The 21,846-nt window shown below is 46.9% G+C and overlaps 1 long non-coding RNA gene across 1 annotated transcript in view; it reads left to right on the forward strand.

The window, feature by feature from the left end:
• Positions 1–16,087, forward strand: part of LOC141213659 (uncharacterized) — a 32,759-nt gene extending 16,672 nt beyond the window's left edge. The window contains exon 3 of the long non-coding RNA XR_012283077.1: positions 15,993–16,087. This is a non-coding gene — a long non-coding RNA (uncharacterized lncRNA). The remainder of the gene's footprint in view (positions 1–15,992) is intronic.
• Positions 16,088–21,846: the final 5,759 nt, after the last annotated feature.

Here is a 21,846-nt window from a genome sequence, read left to right on the forward strand (position 1 = left end):
ACCTTTGTAGAGGAATAGCCTGCTTTTTTTCTTCCATAACTGCTTGGCTTCCTCTAGAGCGTCCGGGCCAGGGCTAGCGCCTGCCTGGGTCAACAGGTCTTTCACCAGGCGAATTGCAGGGTCACTATCTTGCGTTTCAGCCCAGCCGTGGTGGGGTAAGGAGTTGAACATGATGGTGGTTAGGTCTTTGTCTCTTACCCGGTGAGAATACTGAGTGGCCCCATACCGGTGGAACGCAGGGAGCTCTACTTCCTCCAGCTCCTCCGAGTCTTCTTCCCCTTCGGGTAGGTGGGGCATTCTCGATAGGGCATCTGCGTTGGCGTTGGTCCTGCCTGCCCGGTATTTGATTGTGAAGTCATAGTTCGATAGCCGGGCCATCCACTGCTGTTCCAGGGCACCAAGTCTTGCATTGTCCAGGTGTGTCAACGGGTTGTTGTCCGTGTACACGGTGAACTTTGCAGAGGCCAGGTAATGTTTAAACCGTTCTGTGACGGCCCACACCACTGCCAAGAATTCTAGCTTGAAGGAGCTGTAATTCTCCGGGTTTCTTTCAGTGGGCCTCAGCTTCCGACTGGCGTACGCGATCACCCTTTCTCTGCCCTGTTGGTTCTGTGACAGTACGGCTCCCAGCCCCACATTACTGGCGTCTGTGTGGAGGATAAAAGGCTGGTCATAATCTGGGTAGGCCAGGATCTCATCCCCCGTGAGGGCCATCTTCAACTGGCGGAAGGACTCCTCTTCCGGCTTGTCCCACTTGAAGGGTGGCTTGTGACGTCTGGATTTAGACTGACCTATCAGGAGGTCCTGCATTGGAGCTGCCATCTTTGTGAACCCGGGGATGAACCTTCGGTAGTAGCCTACCAACCCGAGGAATTGCCTCACTTCTTTGATGTTAGAGGGGCTTGGCCAGCTCTGGATTACTGTAACCTTGTCAGGGTCGGCGGCTACTCCCTCTGCACTCACCACGTGTCCTAGGTACTGTACCTTCGGCTTTAACAGATGGCACTTGGAGGGTTTCACTTTCATGCCAAAGCCTGCCATGGCCTCGAACACCTCAGCCAGGTGCTTTAGATGGTCCTCGTAAGTCTTCGAATAGACAATCACGTCATCCAGGTAGAGTAGGACCGTCTCAAAGTTTTGGTGCCCTAGACAGCATTCCATCAGCCTCTGGAAGGTCCCGGGTGCATTGCAGAGCCTGAATGGCATACAGTTGAATTCACTTAATCCCATCGGGGTGGTGAAGGCGGCATTCTCCTTGTCAGCCTCTGCCACAGGAACCTGCCAGTACCCGCTAGTAAGGTCCTACGTAGAGAAGAAATTAGCTGATTATAGTGCGGCCAAAGACTCCTCTATTCTAGGCCTCGGGTATGCGTCTTTATGGGTGATACGATTGACTTGTCTATAGTCCACGCACATTCTCATGGTACCGTCTTTCTCTTTTTTACCAGAACCAAGGGGGCTGCCCAGGGGTTACAGCTGTCTCTAATGACCCCGGATTCTTTAATTTCTCTCAGCATGCCCTTTGCGTTCTGATAGTGTGCGGGGGGTACAGGTCTGTATCTCTCTTTTATTGGTGGGTGGCTCCCCGTAGGGATGTGGTGTTCTACCCCTTTCACTCTGCCGAAGTCTAGCGGGTGCTTACTAAAGATTCTCTTGTACTCCTGAACCACCCGGTAGACTCCTTGTTTTTGGTGCAAGGGCTGTGGAGTCAGCACCCACGTGGAGTTTCTGGCACCAGTCCTCCTTGTGTTTCTGGGAGCCATTACCTTCCGCCTGGGGAGATGGAGGCAAGGGTTCCACGGCCCTGACAGCATTGTGTTCAACAGTATACAATTTGGCAAGTGTAGCGTACCGGGGCAAGTGTACTTCCCTTTCCCCGATGTTTAAGATCCGGACGGGCACCCTTCCATGGCGGACATCAACCACCCCCCAGGCTGTCAAAATGGTGGGCCTGCTGTCTGAGTACACTGGTTCTACCATGGCTTGGTAGTCTTTCCCTCTTAACCCGATTGCAGTCCGACACCAGATCATCATTTCACTTTTGGGAGGCATGGCAATGGGGAACGGGTCGCTCATCCTCACACTACCGATCTCACCACCAGACAGTTCTACCTGTTGCTGTCTCATCAGGGCTCTTATCTCCTTCTGGAGGACCCTCTGTTGGCTGGAGCTCACATTCATCGCCACCTGCTGCAAAATTACAATTACTTCTGAAAGACAATTTTCAATCACGTTAGTACCCAAGGTTATTTTAGGGTGACTTTCTCGACGATCAATGTCCACAATGATCACTCCCTGTGCCGGCAGTTCAACTTTACCAATCTTAACGGTCATCTCTCTGAACCCCACCTGCGGCACGGGCTGGCCATTGCTGGCGATGATGCTCAAGTCATTGTCTGGGTAGTGGGTTATGTCAGTGTCACTCCAATACTGCTTAAAAAGTACATAGGGGATGGTAGTTACTTGTGACCCGGTATCCAGCGGTACACTCATGGGGATACCGTCCAGCACTATGGGTAAAACTGTGCGTCCCCCCATGTATTCATCACGCCAATTAGACGGGCCTAATGACCTTATGCCTGGGGGTTGGCCCTCTGCCCCAGGTCAGACCCATTTAAAGTACAGTACCTGGCTACGTGTCCCGGCTGGCTGCAACGGCGGCAAATCGGCTGTCCATCCTCAGTGTAACAGTCGGTGGGCCTCCCTCTGAACGACAGAATCCTCCTCTGTCGACGCCACTGGACATCCTCCGGACTTGAAGCCAGCTTGATTGGTCCTGACGAGTCCATCTGTAATGACTGTACGGTCCTGGTCAATGCAGCAACACTCTTTGTTAGTTCTTGGACCTGGTGGTGCAGGTTTGCTGGCGGGGATGGGTTTAGAGCCTGCACATCAGCCCCCACAAGGTCTGCGGGGTAGGGCGCCGCCCCCTGGTGGTAAGTGATGGCAGGGCGCCGGGAAACTACAGCGCCACCTGGTGCGGGTTCTCGGAGCACCCGGATGGCCCTATCTTTGAACTGTGCAAAAGTCAAATCGGGGTTCTGTAGGGCCATGAGGCGCAGCTGGGTTCTGTGGGCGCTGGACAGCAGACCTTCTATGAACTGCTCAGTCAATAATTTATCTGTATCCTGCACGCTGCCAGGGTCAGCTTGCTTGATTGCTCCCAAGGCTTCCTGTAAATTTAGGCCATAATCTCTGATGCTGTCTTGAGCTCGCTGCTTACATCCATAGAACCACATTTTGATTTCTGCTGAGGTACGGGTATCAAAGGTGTCCCGTAGATGGGTCAGAACCCCCCCTTACAGTCCTTTTCTCCTCAGCTGTGCAAGACTTTACCTCCCGCTGGGCCGCACCAGTTAACTGCCCTATCAGTATGCTTACTTTCTGTTCTTCTGTCAGGGGATAAACTTTGAACAGGCTATACAGCCTTTCTTTAAAGTCGCCCAAGGTATGCGACTCGCCGGCATACTGTGGCAGCCAGGCCGCTCCGGGGATATAGGGCATGGAAAACGGCATCACAAGCTGCAGCGGCTACGCTGGTGGTAGAGGGTCCCTCCGCGTCCGACATCTTCCTCCCCCCTAGTTAACCGTGGCCTACCTTCCGGCGATCCTCTTCTGTAGGCCGTGGCTCCGCTCGCTGACTCACCCCCTGGGCTGTGGGATACCCGGAACCGGGCTTCTGTACGACGCTGGGGGTAGTAGTGGCAACCCGATTCCGTGGCTCAGGATGGTCAGACCAAATGTTGTGGCAGTCTATTTATAGATTTGTGAATGTCCGACTACACCACCCGTGGATTGCGGTCAGGGATAACCGCCGCTGCAAGGCAGACCGCTGAGGCTGGTGTTGGTGTGCAGCACAGGGGTAGGATAACTCCCCACGGGAAGAGTGTAGCCTCAGGGCAGTGTAGGTGAATGCTGGGGGTGATAGTGCAGGCCACAATAGTAAGAGTTCAGAGTCCGCTTCAAACAGTCCAGGGTCTTTATTGTAGGTGTTATTAATGACCCAACAGTAGTACAGGTTAGGAATGGGCCTGGGTGTCTGAGAGCATTCGGGCGAGCCCCACTGGTCAGGGTGAGTGTGTAGGTCTACCGTTCTCTCTATGCTCTTTCTGACTATCCCCCTCTTTGTGGTGTAATAGCCCACGTCCCTGAGCTGGCCGTGTACTTCTCGCCTGTATGGCTTGCGACTCGGGCCTTGGGTACCTTTTGCTTTCTCCTCGCTGTACTGGTCCCTCTGTGTGGTGGAGCCTCCAGGCTTCTTAGGCCAAGGGACCTGCAATCCCTTGCGAGTTGGTTCTCTGCTGCTGGGCTTACAACCCTGACAGCTTCGGACTCCAATGTCCGGTTGTGTGATTCTCTCAGCCAGGAGCGGCTCTCATCGCCTCTGTCCCTGGCTTGCAGTTTCTCCTCTGCCTCACGGACTCCTCAGCTACAGCTGAACTGTCCCTCCTTCTCTGGGACTAGTCTCAGTCCTGAGCTAGGTCGTCCAGTTCTCTCTAACCCTACCCCCAGTTCCAGCTTTTATAGGGGCAGCCAGCTCCCCCTACTGGCCTAGGACAGGAGGTGCTGTATGCTAATTGTCCCTAACCAGGGAACCTCCCTCCTGCTCTCAGACACAGCCTTTAATATTTGTGGCATCCAGACCTGGGGTGACACATATACACACAACAAGCTTTATAGGAAAGTAATGTATATAACTGAAATTACGTGTATAAGTGGGATTCCACTGATTCTGATCAGAAGGATGAGTGCTTTAATGCGGAAAGAGAGGTTAATTCCCCCACTGACTCAGTAAAAGCACATCCCATACATCGCAGGCGGATCATAGATACCCCTGTAGGTGCACAACAGAGAGATGTGTTGGAGGATTATAGTCAGCAAGAACTTAATAATCTTCATGATTGTTTTTCTCAAAAAGCCAATGAATCATTGATTACTTGGGAGGTAAGACTGTGGGAGATAGGGGCCCATGGAGTACAAGTGGATACAGTAGATGGTCCCAAGTTTGTGCAACTAAGTCATGATCCTGTAGTGAAGGAAGCGTTCTGTACACTGCGGATTCGGTTGCAACATTCGACTTGCAGTATACTGGATGTTGTGGCTATGGCATTACAGCCTAAAAATCCATCTGAAGCAGATTGGCCCCCTAATAAGAAGCCATGGTTTACATTAAAAGATTGTTCCCATAGGTTGAAGGAAGAGGTCATGAAAAAATGCTATTTCTGTAAGGACCTATGATGACTACATGGCAGTGCTAGTTAGTGTGTCTGTCAGAAATCGCATAATCAGGGCTGCTCCCCAGCTTATAAACATATAATGATGACCCTAATGGTAAACCAGACTGGGAAGACCATCTCCAACACCCTAGAGGCAATTCGGCAATTGGGTAATTTGGGAGATTGGGGCCCCAGGACTAGTGGTAATTTTGTTTCCGGAGAGCAGCGTAGAGAATCTAAAAACAATAACAATGGCTCCCGCATATCGCGCAAGGATATGTTTATTGCCTTGTTGAAAGATGAGGTTCCCAAAGAGGAAATTGATGGGATTGGTACTGACTAGTGATGAGCGAGCGTGCATGCTCGCTACTGCTCGGTGCTCCCCCGAGCATTTCACTGCTCGAGATGTGTGGCGCCCCTGAGGGTTCAGTCGCCACAGGGGTACTGCACCTCAGCTCGAAGTGTGGTATCTCCTCTTCCAGGTAAGGATGGAGCATTTCTCAGGACCCCACTTTACCACTCAACACTAAACCACTCCTGTCCAGTAGGGGGTCTAAATGCACCAGGGTGCTGCCCCAGCCCGGGATAGAGGAGATGGGGGGGAACCAAAGATGGGGGGAACCATGTAGTGGGTGAGGGTGGAGAACATACTTTTAGGAAACACTTATTCTTTCATATTTAATCTCCGGCCATCTTAAGTTCAAGGTCTTTGATTGTGATATTCGTCTGTGATTGTGGTATTCGTCTGTGATTGTGGTCTTCTGCCAGAGTCCAGCAAAAGTCTGCAGCTGACTGAAGATACACGGTCCTCGTTCTCTGGCCTTGAGACGAGGAGCGGGTCTGAGTTAACCACTGTCTCTACCCGGTCAAGGTCCTGACCTAAGAAGGCCTGGAGGGGAGCAGGCAAAAGGATCCCAGGGGGGATACGGACGGAGCGGAGTGGCCACCTGTACTCTTTATTCTGGCCTAGTCAGAGGGATTCCTGCTGCAAGAGGGGTGACTGGCCCCCGATATCTGACTTTGTTACTTCACGTCTCAGTCAGAAAAGCCCGGAGGCTTAGTGGATCCCAGGGGGGATACGGACGGAGTGGCTTACGCCACCTGTATCTCTTACACTGCGTTTATCCAGTGGGACCCGGCCTTACACCTCGTTCTAACCACACACAGTCAGGAGAAGATTTAGTGGGAGAACTTACCAAGGAGAGGAACACACACCAGAGGGGTCTCGACAGGTGCTCCTGATCTACCTGGAAAGTGCTGGACCCACCATCCCGGTGGTCGCAGTACGCCGTGAGTAGCAGAGGGAAGCTTTTGCGGCTGAAGTTCATCTGAAAGTGAGTAAAAGCCCTGGATGACTTCACACACCGCCTCAGCCTGTTATTTCCTGCGCGGCACTGCACCCACCATTCCTTCTCACACTGCCCTGAGGCCTGCTCCGCCTGTGGGGAGCTGTCCCATCTTAGCAGCCCGTAACACCAGCCTCAGTGGACTGTAGCAGCGCTGGTGTCCATCACCGGAAACCGCAGGTGGCGTAGTCGAAATATCACTCTTACTTGAAAGGCCAATATTTTTATGTGACGGCCCTGGGCACGGAACGGTCCAGGCCACGACTGCCTCCCCCGCTACCCCTACACTGACCCGGCTCCGAGTAAACCCATATCCCAGGGAGGGCTGGAGCGTCGCAGATGCTCGGCGCTCGCCGAGTATTTCCGGGGGTTGCTTGGCGGGAACTCGGGTCTCCTCCCTGCATGTTTGGTGCTCTTTAGAGAGCCAAGCAACATGCAGGGATGGTCTGCCACACACTGTAATGCCGCAGCCATGTTGGTTGTGGCATTACAGTGATTGGCTGGCCGCACAGCGTCATCAGGTCTATATCAGACCTGGCGCCGCCATGCTCGTCACAGTCACTCCGGAATCAGACAGTGTAGGGAGAGCTGCTGCTAAGCTAGGGAGAGATTTGCTTGTTTCTAGTTAGTGTAGGTATGCCAGACTATATTAGAGACACATATTCATCTCAACTAACAGTCCTTCTGAGGACTAATCCAGCTGCAGAGATATCAGTGCTAGGCAGGCAGGCAGAGTATATAGCAGACTGCAGTGCACATAGCAAGAGGGTCCATTCCAGTTCTGTCTGCTGCTTTTCCAGATATTTCCAGAAAATAGCCCTAGGTATCGGGTCAGGAATATATATATTTTTATTTTAATCCTGATTATATACTTAAAGCAATCCAGAGAACACCATTTTTTATCGTCATTTGCTTGTTGGCACTGCAGAGTACAGCCAGGTCCTTTTCATATTACAGCGCTAAAAATGCAGCTATTTAAAACTGCTTTGTCCATCACACGGATCACATATAATTGCGCTCCAATTTGAGCCATTTGTAGTGAGCGTGGAAGATATTGTCGTCCATTTTAAATGCACAAGGCACGTGGCAAGAGACGGGGAACTGGACGTGATGGTGATGGTGCATGCAGAGGCCGAGGCCGTGGGCAAGCTGAAATTGTGCCACAACAAACACCCACTGCTTCTCGCTCGACCTTCCTGTCCCAATTAATAGGGGACCATAGAACACCACTATTGAACACAGAGCAGTGTGAAAAGGTTAGTGGTTGGATAGCAGATAATGCTTCCAGTCACTTAGCCACCACCACCACCACCCTGTCTTCCACACAGGTCAAGTCTCAGTAGCCGTGAGTCTGGACTGCATATTCCTCACCCTGATCCTCCCCTTCCTCCCACCATGCCGAGTGCCCAGAGACAACTGATCCCACACTTGGACACTCCGAAGAGCTGTTCACTTTTCCATTTATAGATTCGGGCCTCTTGCCTGGTCCACTTGAAGCGGGGCAAGAGAAGATCGCATTTAGCAATGCCCAAATATTTGAGCAGCCACGGTGATACGAAGGCGATGGTGGGAAAGTGTCACGAGAGGTGGACTATGAGACACAATTGCCAGAAAGTCAGGAGGAGGACCATTGTGCGGAGGTGGAAGACGAGGTGGTGGATGATATAGTAACTAACCCAACCTGGCAGGAGGACATGCAGAATGAGGACAGCAGCACACAGGGGGAGGAAGGAAGAGCACCCCAACAGGCATGAAGATGCACTGTGGTGGTCGCAAACAGAAGGCGAGAAAGAGTTCCCAGTAACACCAACTCGACGGACGTTGCCAGTGCAACTGTTGGGTCTTCTCGAGTCTAATTGATTTTTAAAGACTCTGCCGATAACCCCAAAAAGGCCATTTACACCACCTGCCAGGCCAGCATTAGGCCAGAATGATTAGGCACATGGCAGCAAAGCACCCGACTTTGTGGGCCGAACCCCAGGGTCCAGGAACAGTGTCTGCAGGTGACACCACTGCTTCTTCCGCTGTTTTGTGTGCAAGCCAATCCCCTGTCCATAGTGCATGCGAAGATGCCTCCTGCCCTGCACCTGTCGTTGCACAATCTCAAATAGCATCATCAGCAAGCACGTCCTTGTCCCAGCGCAGCATTCAGTTGTCCATACCCCAGTCCTTGGAACGCAAGCGCAAATACGCAGACAACGCCCCATAGGCCACACTACTAAATTTCCACATTTTGCGACTGCTTGCGCTCGAAATGTTGCCTTCTAGGCTCGTGGAGACGGAAGCTTTCCGCGACCTGATGGCAGCGACCATCCCTCGGTACTCGGTCCCCAGCCGCCACTATTTCTCCTGATGTGCCGTCCCTGCATTACACAACCACGTGTCCCACAACATTAGCCATGCCCTCAACAATGCAGTTACAGGGAAAGTCCACCTAACCAGGGACACGTGTACAAGTGTTTGTGGTTAGGGACGGTACATCTCGCTGACGGCACACTGGGTTAACATAGTGGAAGCCCAGTCGGACCTTGGGACGGAACACATCCTCCCGATGCCGAGGATTGCAGGCCCTAGGTCAATCAGGGTTGCCCCCCACAGTCTACAGCTCCTGCACCTCATCCTTCTCCTCCTTTTCAGCCTCAATCTCCGAAATGACCATGTAGCACCCTGAGGATTCGGCTGCTACAGGGGTATTGCACCTCAACCCAGAGGTGTGATATTCCACTCCCGGGTAAGGATGGAGTGTGGAGCTGAGCTCGGTTAGCTGCATGCACTACACACATCCCATTTCCGGAGGGCAGACCAACGGTACTCCCACTTAGAAATGTGCAGGTACGATCGAGTCTGTCCTTGGCTGGAGTGGGAGGGGGGTGGAATATCCCAGTAGTGTAGGGGCAGATAGGGGGAGCAGTCTGGGTAGTGCTAGGAGCTCATTGGGTGCTGGTCACCTGAGCTCACACATAGAGGGAGTATATAAGGTGGGAACCATCTTAGAACAGGGTATTTGTAGAGGGTCTGACAGGCAGACAGTCACCAGCCAGCCTGTTGTGGAGGAAAGAAGCAGAAGAGCAGAGCAGCCCCAGGCCCAGAGAGAGAGAGAGGAGAACGAAGGACCCAGAGGGGGAGAAAGAAAGAACTCTGAGAACCCAAATCAGACCAGAGGGTGAAGAGTTGGCAACAGGGTACCGGATCCCAAGCTGGTGGAGGCTACAGCACACCTCAGCCAGAGACCGGAGGTCGTGGGCAGCATCTGCCACGACCACCCACTAAATCCACCCGGAAGGCAGACCACGAGTAGGGTCAGGGAACCCAGTGACAAGGGTTCACCAACAAGAGGCCCGAGGGAGCCGGACATAGGTGGATCCCTGGTGGGGACGGCCAGAGACGAGGACAGGACAGAAAGGGAGCTCAGAACCACGCTCCAGAACTACTTGGGGGTTGGCCGAGTCCAGGACCTGGTGGACGCAGCACGGCTCGGGTGGTCACTCAAGGCCGGAGTGACCGGAACAACAGCAGTAAGTAAAAACCCTGAACTGCAGAACCCGACTCTGTCTCTCATTACCATCCTCTCTGCACCTCTACAACCACCATCCTCTGCACCTGACCCCCTGAGGCTATACCCCTCCCGTTGGGGGTTATACTACCTAAGCTGCGCACACACCATCAGCCTCAGTGGACCCTGCTGCAGCGGCGGCCGTAGTGACCGCAATACAACGGGTGGCGTAGTCGACATAAAGAACTTTAGTAACATCAGTAAGGACTGCCACACACTGAGCTTGACGCCCTGGGCACGGACCGGGTCACCGCCACTCGGAGACTACAACCCCCATCTGATCCGGCTCCGGGTATTCCCCTAAAGAATATGGCCCAGGGGGCGCGTCAACTTCATCAGTCACAAGCTGGAAGCACTGCCTCAGCCAAGCGGGCTGTGCTGAAGCTAATATGCTTAGGTGGCAAACCGCACAATGCTGAAAAGTTGTGGACAGCTCTGAAAAAGCAAGCAGATCTGTGTCTGACACTACTGAACCTACAGTCAGGCATGGTCATGTGTGACAATGGCCGGAACCTGGTGGCGGCTCTGAGGTGAGGCGAGCTCACACATGTACCATGCCTGGCCCATGTGTTTAACCTCGTGGTTCATCGGTTTCTCAAAACCTACCCAGAGCTGCTGGATCTGCTCATCAAAGTACGCCGCCTGTGTGCCCATTTTAGAAAGTAAGGTACAGCTTCCGCTGCCCTTGCCGTGCTTCAGCAGCGTTTGCAGCTTCCGGCTCATCGACTGGTGTGTGATGTCTCCACGCGTTGGAACTCTACACTGCAGATGTTGGAAAGAATTTGTTAGCAGAAGAGGGCAGTTGTTCACTACCAGCATCAACAAGGCTGTATTCAGTTCAGACTCCACACAAGACCTCAGGGGTGGACATGGATAGCAGACATCTGTACCATCCTCCAAAATTTTGAGGATTCCACCAAGATGGTGAGCGGTGATGACGCCATAATTAGCGTCACCATCCCGCTTCTCTGTCTGCTGAAACGCTCTCTGCTCAGAAGCAAAGAGGATGCATTGCAGGCGGAGCACAATGAGATGGAGCAAGGAACCATACAGGATGATTACACACAGTCCAGCCTCATCTCATCCCAACGGGGATTGGGTGACAATGAGCAAGAGAAGGAGGAGGAAGAACAGGAGCTAGTTTCTTGCGCTATAGACGGTACTACCTGCACAACTGTCATACCGTCAGTTCAGCGTGGATGTCCTGAGGACAGGGAAGAGGAGGAGGAGAGCATGATCAGTCATCCTCTTGGTGAGGACACGGAAGTCTTGCCTGTTAGCAGTCTGGCACGCATGGCTGAGTTTGTGTTACGCTGCCTTTCCCGTGACCCTTGCGTTCTCCAAATTTTGGGTGACAGTCATTACTGGTTGATGACACTTCTAGACCCACGCTACAAGGAAAACATTATATCTCTTATTCCTGAGGCGGACAGGTCTACAAAAATGGGGCAGTACCAGAAGGCCCTTGTTGTGTAACTATTAAAAAAATTCCCTTTTGAAAACGCTGGCAGCAGAGGTCACAGTTCATTGGACAACCAAGGAGTACAGCCGAGAGAGACACAACTCCAATCCAGCAGAGGCAGGGGAACACTGTCAAAGTTCTGGGAGAGTTTTCTCAGCCCCTCCCATTGCACAGGCCCTGAGGTGCGGGTTACTCTCACAAGGAGTGCAAAGTTTGGGAAGATGCTGAGGGAGTACCTTGCCGACTGTACCAATGTCCTCCATGATTCCTCTGTGCCTTATAATTATTGGATATCCAAGCTGGACACGTGGAATGAACTGACTCTCTACGCCTTGGAGGTCCTGGCCTGCCTGGCCGCTAGCATTTTATCAGAGAGGGTTTTTAGTGCCGCTGGTGAAATTACAACTGATAAGAGCATCCACCTGTCAACTGTAAAAGCTGACAGGCTGACTCTTATAAAAATGAACAAGGGCTGGATTGGGCCAGACTTCTTAACACCACCATGATAGCAGCGTAACATAAACTTAAATCCAGTGTCTTTTTTTGGGAGGTGTATTCCCATGCATCTTTTCACAGCCACACATGGGTATACGCTTCCTGATTTTGGATATTTGCTTCTGGTCTTCAATATGTTCATTTATACCCCCCAGGGGTAAATGTTTGTCAGCCCATACGCTTAGTGCATGGGCATTACAAGTATAGGAGACCCGCTCCTTTCTAATGGGAACATTTTTTTATGAGGCCCTCCTCCACATCTTTTCCAAGGTGCATTGGAGTGCCTCCAAATTTTTGGCGCCCTTGCATTCACTGCATAGGCCAACACAATGGGAGACCCACTTCCTATTAATAGGAACATTGTTTTCAGGAGGCCCTCTAACCTCCACGTCTCTTCCAAGGGACATTGGAGTGCCTCCCAATGTTTGGCAGCCCTTGCATTCACTGCATAGGCAAACAGCATGGGAGACCCACTTTCTAATAATGGGAACATTGTTTTCAGGAGGTCCTCCTCTAAGTCTCTTCAAAGGGGTACTGGGGTGCGTCCAAATTTTCAAAGGGGTATTGGGGTGCGTCCAAATTTTGTGCAGCCCTGCCACTCACTGCATACGCAATAATAGTATAGGAGACCCACTCTTTAGTAATGGGAACAACAAAGCACAGCCGGCTGATGGCTCTCTAAGAATGGTAAGGGCCGACTGCTGGCCCTTTAAGAATAGAAAAGGCCGCCTGATAACCCTATAAAAATAGGCTTTGTGACTTTCAGAGTGCCTCCTTCATAAATGAAACAGGATGTGTCTGATGATGTGTCACACACCACATGGCCAGATAAGGTTGTAAAATATTAAAATTACATCTCCCGGTGAATGCATTTGTCACGGTTGAATGCAAAAAGGCATCAAAAACGCTGGTGTGGAGTATTTTTGGTTTTGGTTATTTATTTTGCCTTATATACAAGTCATTACCCTGTAAAGGATGTTCCTTAACATATTTCCCAGGAAAATCCATTTTGGTTTCGTTTTTGTATGTTTTATTGTGAGTTCGTAAAAGTGGCGTAATACCTCTGACAACGTTGTTCACAGCAGTGACCTGGGAGTCAGAAATGCTTTCAGGGGTCTTCCCCATGCTGTTCCCATGTCATTTGAGCACTGTTCCCATCGATTTGGGCAATTTTTAGGCCTCTGCAGACCTCCGGGGGGAGCCGCCTGAAAAATGTTCGAATTTTTCATAGACTTACATTGGGCTCATTGCTCGGGTCGAGCATTCCAATTTGCTCGACTCGAGCATTTTAGTGCTCGCCCATCACTAGTACTGATGAAATGTGGAAATTATACCAAAAGCGAGGGCTTCATAAGAAATCAGGAAGTTCACAAAATAAAAAGGTGACAGTGGAAGATTCTGGATCCCCACAGCGTGGGCGTAGTTTGACACGGAGAGAGCGGGAGGGCCCACTCCCACTTCGTCCCCAGTGAAACCCACAGCGCCGGGGTTTGAGGATCTTTACGCTGAAGTAAAATTGCTGTTGCAGGAGGTCAAAACACAGCGACAGGAGTTGACTTTTTCTCCCAGAGAGGTTTCCCAGTCAGAGGGAGACACAAGTGATTGACTTCTTGGCCGAGCCCTCCACATAGATAGACGCCCTCATGTAAATTTGGTCATTAATTGGCAAAATAAGAATAGGGGCTCACAACAATAAATGTTATTAATCTTAACCAATCACAGTATATAAACTAAAGGGAAGACATTTTAAAATTATATATTTATTAAGGTATAAAGTTAAAAACATACCAAACAATTGTGCAAAAAAACAAAACAACCCTGACTCACAGGCTAACAGACTAAACATTGTATACTAATTACCAATCAAACAGAAAAAAACCCCAACCAATAACCTAGATTATAATCATGGTTCAGCTTCCCATCTACTGTTAGTAGTTATATTGTCCGAGGTCAGCCTATACTCTCCTAGGTATACCTAAACAAGTAGTATATTGGTTAGATGATTTCAGTATGACATATCTATAACCATCCACTCAAAGGAAGATGCCTAGTACCCAATTTCAACTATAACCATCCTTTCAGATGAAAAATGCTTAATGCCCGAAAAATGCTTAATGCCCGACGCGTTTCACCACAAACTGTCGTAGCGGCTCTTCAGGGGCAACACAAGTTAACAAGCCAATATATGGTTATGTATAACACATTACAGATAACAGTTTCTGTTTACTCCACTGAGAAATCAACAAATAAATCTTCTTCTAGTGTCTCTCTTGCTGTAGCTTTTATTTAGAGATTCATCTAGTATTCCCCATGACCTATAGAGGTTGCTATTCCATCATCATTTATAAACACTCATCAGATCAGAGCCAAATACTCCTTTTGATGATATAGACCTAAGTCTGTCCCACTCCATATGCTGGAAAATATACAGCAAAGATGTGTGGGGGAAAGAACTGTGGCAAGATGTTTGGGCAATTGTGCAAAGAATTAAAGTGACTGTATTTCACGTTGACGTCCATTGTGCTTCAGATAACCTAGAAAGACTCTTCAATTCAATAGCGGATGAACATTCCAAAATATCAGTTGCTGATGCCAGTGAGGAGCCTGACTCAGCTGAAAAGCAACTTGGATTGGCTCAATGGGCACATCAGAAATGTGGGCATCTTGTAGAAAAAGCTACTTATGAATGGGCACAAACCAGAGGAGTGCCCCTCAGGTTACATGTAATTAAGGAAACAATTATGAAATGGCCAGTGTGTCAACATTCACAACAGAGACCTATTCCCCATGTGGTTAGGGGCCATATAGCCCGAGGCAAATTGCCTGGACAAATTTGGCAGGTGGATTATATTGGTCCCCTTCCACAAGATGGAGGATGTGTGTATGTATGCACGGCTGTGGATACATACTCAGGGTACATGATGGCTTGTCCGTGTAAAGCGGCCAATGCCAACAGTACGATCAAAACAATGGAAACCATAGTATTATACTACGGAATTCCATAACAAATTCAGAGTGACAATGGTAGTCACTTCAGGAACAAGAAGGTTGCAGAATTTTGCTCAGAACATAACATTGAGTGAATCTTTCATATCCCATATTATCCCCAAGCCGCAGGATTGGTAGAGCAGATGAATGGGTTATTCAAAGAACAATTAAAGAAATTGGGAGATGGAACTTACAAAGGGTGGAGAAAACATTTAAATGAAGCCCTTAACATTCTTAACAGGCCAATTGGAGAACAGGAAACACCATCAATGAGGATGATTACCCCCAATTTACAGATAATGCCCTTAAAAGCTTCTACCACAGAACAGACGGTTCTCTATTGGGAATTGGAGACGGGAGCACTAGGACCCTATAGGGCTACTCCACAAGCTGCAGGATTAGATCTACAATCCCATGAGGAAATCAGATTGGAACAGGAGTTATAAAGGCAATCAGAACTGCTATAGGATTACAAATGCCTCCTGAACATTTTGGTCTTATAGCTCCAAGGTCAGATTTAGCCTTAAAGGGAATTCAGGTGATGGGAGGAGTGATAGATCAGGACTATCAAAGTGAAATTAAGGTACTCCTGCTGAATAGTGGGGATAGTGACTGGTTGATTCAAAAAGGAGACAGGGTAGCTCAATTGTTGATTTTATCCATCCAGAAAATGAAGGTGATCAAGGGAACAGCCCCCACAGTAATAACTGTCAGAGGAGATAAAGATTTTGGTTCCAGTCATTCTTTAAATGATGGTGCAAAAACATGGGTAAAACAAGCTGGGGATAAAGGTCCCCCAGAGCCTGCAGAGGTGATTGCTAGAGGGGCAGGTAATGTGTTAATAGTGATGAAGCCAGGACAGGAAAAATGGGAACATATTCCAGCAGACAGGTGTTATCTCAGAGAATAATAAATCTGCTCTTTCTTTTTAGTGTCCAATTCAAATATGGAGATGGTGGCTGATCGGTGTTACAGGCATGGTCCTTTCGGTCTCTGTCTCTACCCAACCGTAGTATCAACAAAGAGAAGAAGTGCCAGTCAAAGAAAATGTGGCATTGTGTAAAATTAAACAGAACCTATGGAGTTATTTGGCACAATTGATGAACATGAGCCATTTTTGTATGACAAAAACTGCTACCGCTACCAATATACTAGAGAATTGTATGGTAGCTATGCCAACTCCCTTACAACTGTGGACAAACTCAATAGGGGGGTTTGTCCAAGATGAGGAGATTGAAGGAGATGTGATCCAAAATGATACATATAACCTGTATTACGCTTGTATAAACTGTACTGGAGAGGACTTCCTTACTGAAGACATGATAACTATAAAGACTCAAAATAATGCATCTGCTGAGTTATGTTATCAAATGACTTGTAATCAAAATAAAATGGGTAAAAATAGAAGGTAACAAAAGGCACAATGAACATATCATGTGCGGTTCACGTTCAGATAAAAATTTCAAGAGAATGAGGTAGCGAAAAACATGAAGTGCAACAAAACGGTAATCTCTCTCTCACATATACAACATGTAAAATTGCCCAAGGGGTGGATGTTTTCTTGTGGGAATACAACTTTTAATTATATTTCAGCTAACATAATAGGTGGGCCATGTGTTATTTCTAGATTAGCCCTAATGATGTATCCTTTGTTTCCATCCCATAAAGCTAAACGTCCAAAGAGGGGATTTTCCTGTTTAGCTGAAGATTGTAAGTATAATGTAAAAATATTTAGATTTGAGAGTCCTCAATGGTTGATACCTTTTAATGGCTAACTGAAAAGATGGTAACAAATTGCAAGCTTTCGAGACTACTCAGGCCTCTTCATCAGGCATAGTATACCACAAAATCTGAAGAGTCACATATTTATACACAATAAGACATACAAAAAATGCAATAGGTAAGACAGGTGATGAAAAGCAGAGTTATTATGGAAGAGATAAACAGATCTGGCTATAAATATTTTAGCAGTTAATAGATAAAGAGTGTGAAGGTTTTATTGTCCTGTGATTAGGTCCAGTGTTATGATGGCCTCACAAGTCTGAGGAGCAAATTCCTTAGTTGATGTAGAATGAGATAAATCCATGCGACACATTCATTCCTGTTCTGAAAGTGTTAAAGGTCACCATCAGTTTATATTCATGAAGGAAGCAAACAGACAACTGATGGACACGCGCTACTACAAAAAACTGGAGTCTGACCCTACACAGGACTATTACAAGGAACTAAACAAGTTGGTATCTTGTCTGCCTCACGAATCCATAAGAGCCGATGACCTGATACCAGAGAGTCCAAGAATAGGGACATTCTATATGCTCCCCAAAATCCACAAATCTGGAAATCCAGGAAGACCAGTTATTTCATGTGTGTGCACCCTTACTGAGCAAGTTTCTGGATGGGTAGAGTGTGTTCTTAAACCACTGGTAAAGAGTACACCCAGATACATTCAGGACATGACAGACCTACTGAATAAACTAGCAGCAATAGGTCCTCTACCAGAAGGAACCATCCTGACCACCATGGATGTGGAATCTTTGTATTCTAATATCCCACACAAGGATGGATTAAATGCCTGCAAAATCTTCATAGAAAATACAGGAATTGTTGCTGATTCTGTGGTCAAACTTACAGAATTCATCCTCACACACAATTACATTGAATTTGATAACAACATATATCTACAGGAAATGAAAGGCTAAAGAACCAAATCAATAAACAGGGTTGAAGTACATAAAATCCATATGGACCCATGTTATTGCATGCTGGACTTTAAGTCAGAACGGACCATCATATAAATATACTAGGAGGTCTCTGCTGAGCAGAGAAAAAAAGATGGCCACTAGAGTTCGTACAAATTCATAAAAATATCTTTATTGAAAATATAAATACCACATCAAAACAATTCGTATCTATGCACAAACAGACCACATCATGTGGACACAATGCTGGAGACCAAAACTATTGGATTACAAAGTTACACCATAAAAACCATGTGACACAGCGGCCACAATTGGTGAGCCTACGTATAGTAGATGATTAAGGGGAGGTAATGAAAAAAATATATACATTCTATCTCCAATATATAAATGTTGCATGTAAATTTGTCAATAAAATATAGAGTATTTCATCCTCCCAATTTGTTTAAATCTAATTATGACATCCAGAATACTTATAAATTATGGTTATTAAAGAACATACCCCATATTCAAATGAATGGCATTGCTCAAACATATACCTGGATAGTCACTTGGCCACCAAACGAACCGCTGTTGGCGTCACCCCGACGCACGTTTCGGTAAGAACCTTTTTCAAGGGGTATTCATGCATACTGATCACCCACCCTAATATACCCTGTGACAATTAGTGAAGTGTGCGCATGCTATACCGCCATACCGGAAGTATCCAGCGGCGCGCACAGGCCAATCACCTGACTTCCTACAGACGCATCCCAGTCACCATGGAGAGGCGGCACATGATCCACAGTCACGCGATCGGAAGTACCGCCCCCGTCGTCGGGGACGCCATCCCCGCTACATGCCTGGCCATGGAGTGACGCGGCCCCACCGCCGCAACCGTGGCGCACAGTAACCTTTCCTTGCAACCAGAAATTTTTTTAAACCTGTCCGTTTATAACGACCACAGACAAGATAAAGATTCCCAATTCACATCAGGACTATAAGATCCCAGGTACGTTCAGCTGCATCACATCTAATGTAGTGTACTTAATTATATGTACCAAATGTCCAGCTGGGGGTCTGAAGAATTTCAGAATATAAACTGATGGTGACCTTTAACACTTTCAGAGCAGGAATGAATGTGTCGCATGGATTTATGTCATTCTACATCAACTAAGGAATTTGCTCCTCAGACTTGTGAGGCCATCATAACACTGGACCTAATCGCAGGACAATAAAACCTTCACACTCTTTATCTATTAACTGCTAAAATATTTATAGCCAGATCTGTTTATCTCTTCCATAATAACTCTGCTTTTCATCACCTGTCTTACCTATTGCATTTTTTTGTATGTCTTATTGTGTATAAATATGTGACTCTTCAGATTTTATGGTATACTATGCCTGATGAAGAGACCTGAGTAGTCTCGAAAGCTTGCAATTTGTTACCATCTTTTCAGTTAGCCATTAAAAGGTATCAACCACTGAAGACTCTCAAATCTAAATATTTTTTTATCTACTGGCTAACAGGGTACAAGAATATATATTTTCCCTATAAGTATAATGTAAACCTTTTAACTAAATCAGAAATTCTAGGGTTATCCCTTACGATTGTAGGATCTCCTGCCATAGTCCCATATGCTGCTATGACTGTAGGGAGATTTTCTTGTCTTGTAGCTAGATCAATAAATGCTACCAGTAGAACCTTAGAAGATATATTATTAGATTTACAAATTTACCGGAAAAGCTGTCTTACAGAATAGAGCGACTATAGATTATTTGTTATTAATTCACCACCTTGGATGTGAAGAGTTTGAAGGTATGTGTTGTTTTAACTTGTCAGATCATAGTCAGGATTTGCAATTTCAGATTGATCAGTTACATGATGACATTGATCACATCACACAGAGTAATGGTAAATGGTGGGATTGGTTATTTTATTGGTTGCCTGATTTTGGTTATTTACGCTATATTTTAGGAATAATTTTTGCTATAATCTGTGCTTGTATCGCCTTATGCTGTTGTATACAATCTATTCCTTCTTTTATAGCAACGTGTCGTTCATCTGCTGAAGATATTCTCTTGAGATATGGTATTGTATGTAAATGATATATGGCTTCCAGATGATCAAGGGTGGTTTATAGTACTAAGGTTTTTAATGTCCATCAGGAATCCATATTGGTAGCCTGTCTTTAACCGCTTCCCGACCGCCCACTGTAGATAAACGTCCGCGCTGCCTGGGCTCTGTACAGCGCGGACGTTTAAAAACGGTGGGTGGTCTCGCAGTGCTCAGGACCCCCTGGGTCCTGCAAGCGCTGTGAGAGCGGTGCAGAGCGTTAGCTCTGACAGGGAACATCATCGGGACCTGATTAGATCAGGTCCCAGTGATGTTAACCCTTTGCTGTCTTCTATATGCTGCGATCTATGAAGTGAAGATCTCATATAATGTAATACATGTCTATTACATTACATGAGATCAGGGATCAGAAAAATAAAAATTAATGTCCCATACAGGGACTAAGTAAAAATGTTAAAAAAAATGTTTTGAAACTGTTAAAAAAAAAATACAAAATATATAAATAAAATATTAAACCGATAAATCCATATAGTTATGCAAAAATAAAAAAAGTACACATATTTGGTATTGCCGCGTCCGAAACAACCCGAGCTATAAAACTGTCACACTAATTAACTTCTTATGTGTACACCGTAATAAAAATAAATAAAAAACGGAGCAAAAAACTATGCTTTTTCCTCATATCGCCAAACAAAAAGTGGAAAAAAATGCGATGAAAAAGCAAAATGGAAATAGAAATGGTACCGCTGAAAACGTCATCTTGTTCCGCAAAAATCAAGCCGCTATACAGCTCCATCAGCCAAAAAATAAAAAAGTTATACCTCTCAGAATAAAGCAATTCAAAAAAAATATTTTTTCTATAAAATTGTTTTATTGTGTAAAAGCGCCAAAACATAAAAAAATATACAGTAAGTGTAGTATCGCTGTAAACGTACTGACCCGAAGAATAACGCTGCCTGATCACTTTTACCACACGCAGAACGGCATAAAAAAAAACCTCAAAACAATTCCTGAATTGTTGTTTTTTGTTAATTTTACATCCCAAAAACACGGAATAGAAAGCGATCAAAAAATGTCACGTACCCACAAATGGTACCAATAAAAAATGTCAACTCGTCCCGCAAAAAACAAGCCATCACATGACTCTGTCGGCCGAAATATGGAAAAATTATAGCTCTCAAAATATGGCGATGCAAAAACTAGATTTTGCAAAAAAAAAAGCGTCTCTTAGTGTGTGACAGCTGTCAGTCATAAAAACCCAATATAAATCTGGTATCTCTGTAATCGCACCGACCCGAAGAATAAAGTAATCTAATCAGTTATATCACACTAGGAACGGCGTAAAAAATAAATAAAACCAATTCTTCACCTGCTGATTTGTTTATGTCTCCCAAAGATCGCAGTATGGCTCGGCACACATTTATCCTGCGCTCTGCGCTGAGCACTTACGCCAGAGTTTCCGTGTAAATCTCTGAAATATGTGATTCAGCCGGAACCCATGACGGAAGATTCCCTGTAATGAGGCAGATATAGGCCACTGTGGATGCCCTCTGGCCTGTGATCCCACGGTGTCATTTGTTTTAGGCGTGCATAAAAGTGCGGTTGGCCACAGTTTTGTGCACTTCTGAAAAAAAGGACACCGCTAAACAGAGGCCAGATGGAGTCCAGAGTAACTCTGCTGCCTCATTACAGTGAATGGATCCCGCAGGGGTTTCATCTGAATTACATCACTTGGAAATTTAGATGGAAACCCCGATGTAAGTGCTCAGCCTAGAGCGCCGGATAAATGTTACGTAAAATGTTCCCAATAAAAGCTTCAACTCAGTCCTCAAAAAAAGCTAGTCCCCACTCAGGTCCGTCATCTGTTAAAAATATAAGGGACTTCCAAGTTACTGGTAGCAGAAAGGCTCTGGAAAAGCGAAATGGCCCTTGCCCCCCAAAAGAAATTCAAAAAATTTTGTGCTCCCAAATCCAAATGCCTATTCTACAATATTTTGTTCTCCAATTGTCAAATAGCACTCCGTCCCCCCCAGA

The sequence above is a fragment of the Phyllobates terribilis genome, unplaced genomic scaffold, assembly GCF_046119375.1.
Source record: "Phyllobates terribilis strain yellow unplaced genomic scaffold, ASM4611937v1 Scaffold_204__1_contigs__length_3514536, whole genome shotgun sequence".
Taxonomy (NCBI): domain Eukaryota; kingdom Metazoa; phylum Chordata; class Amphibia; order Anura; family Dendrobatidae; genus Phyllobates; species Phyllobates terribilis.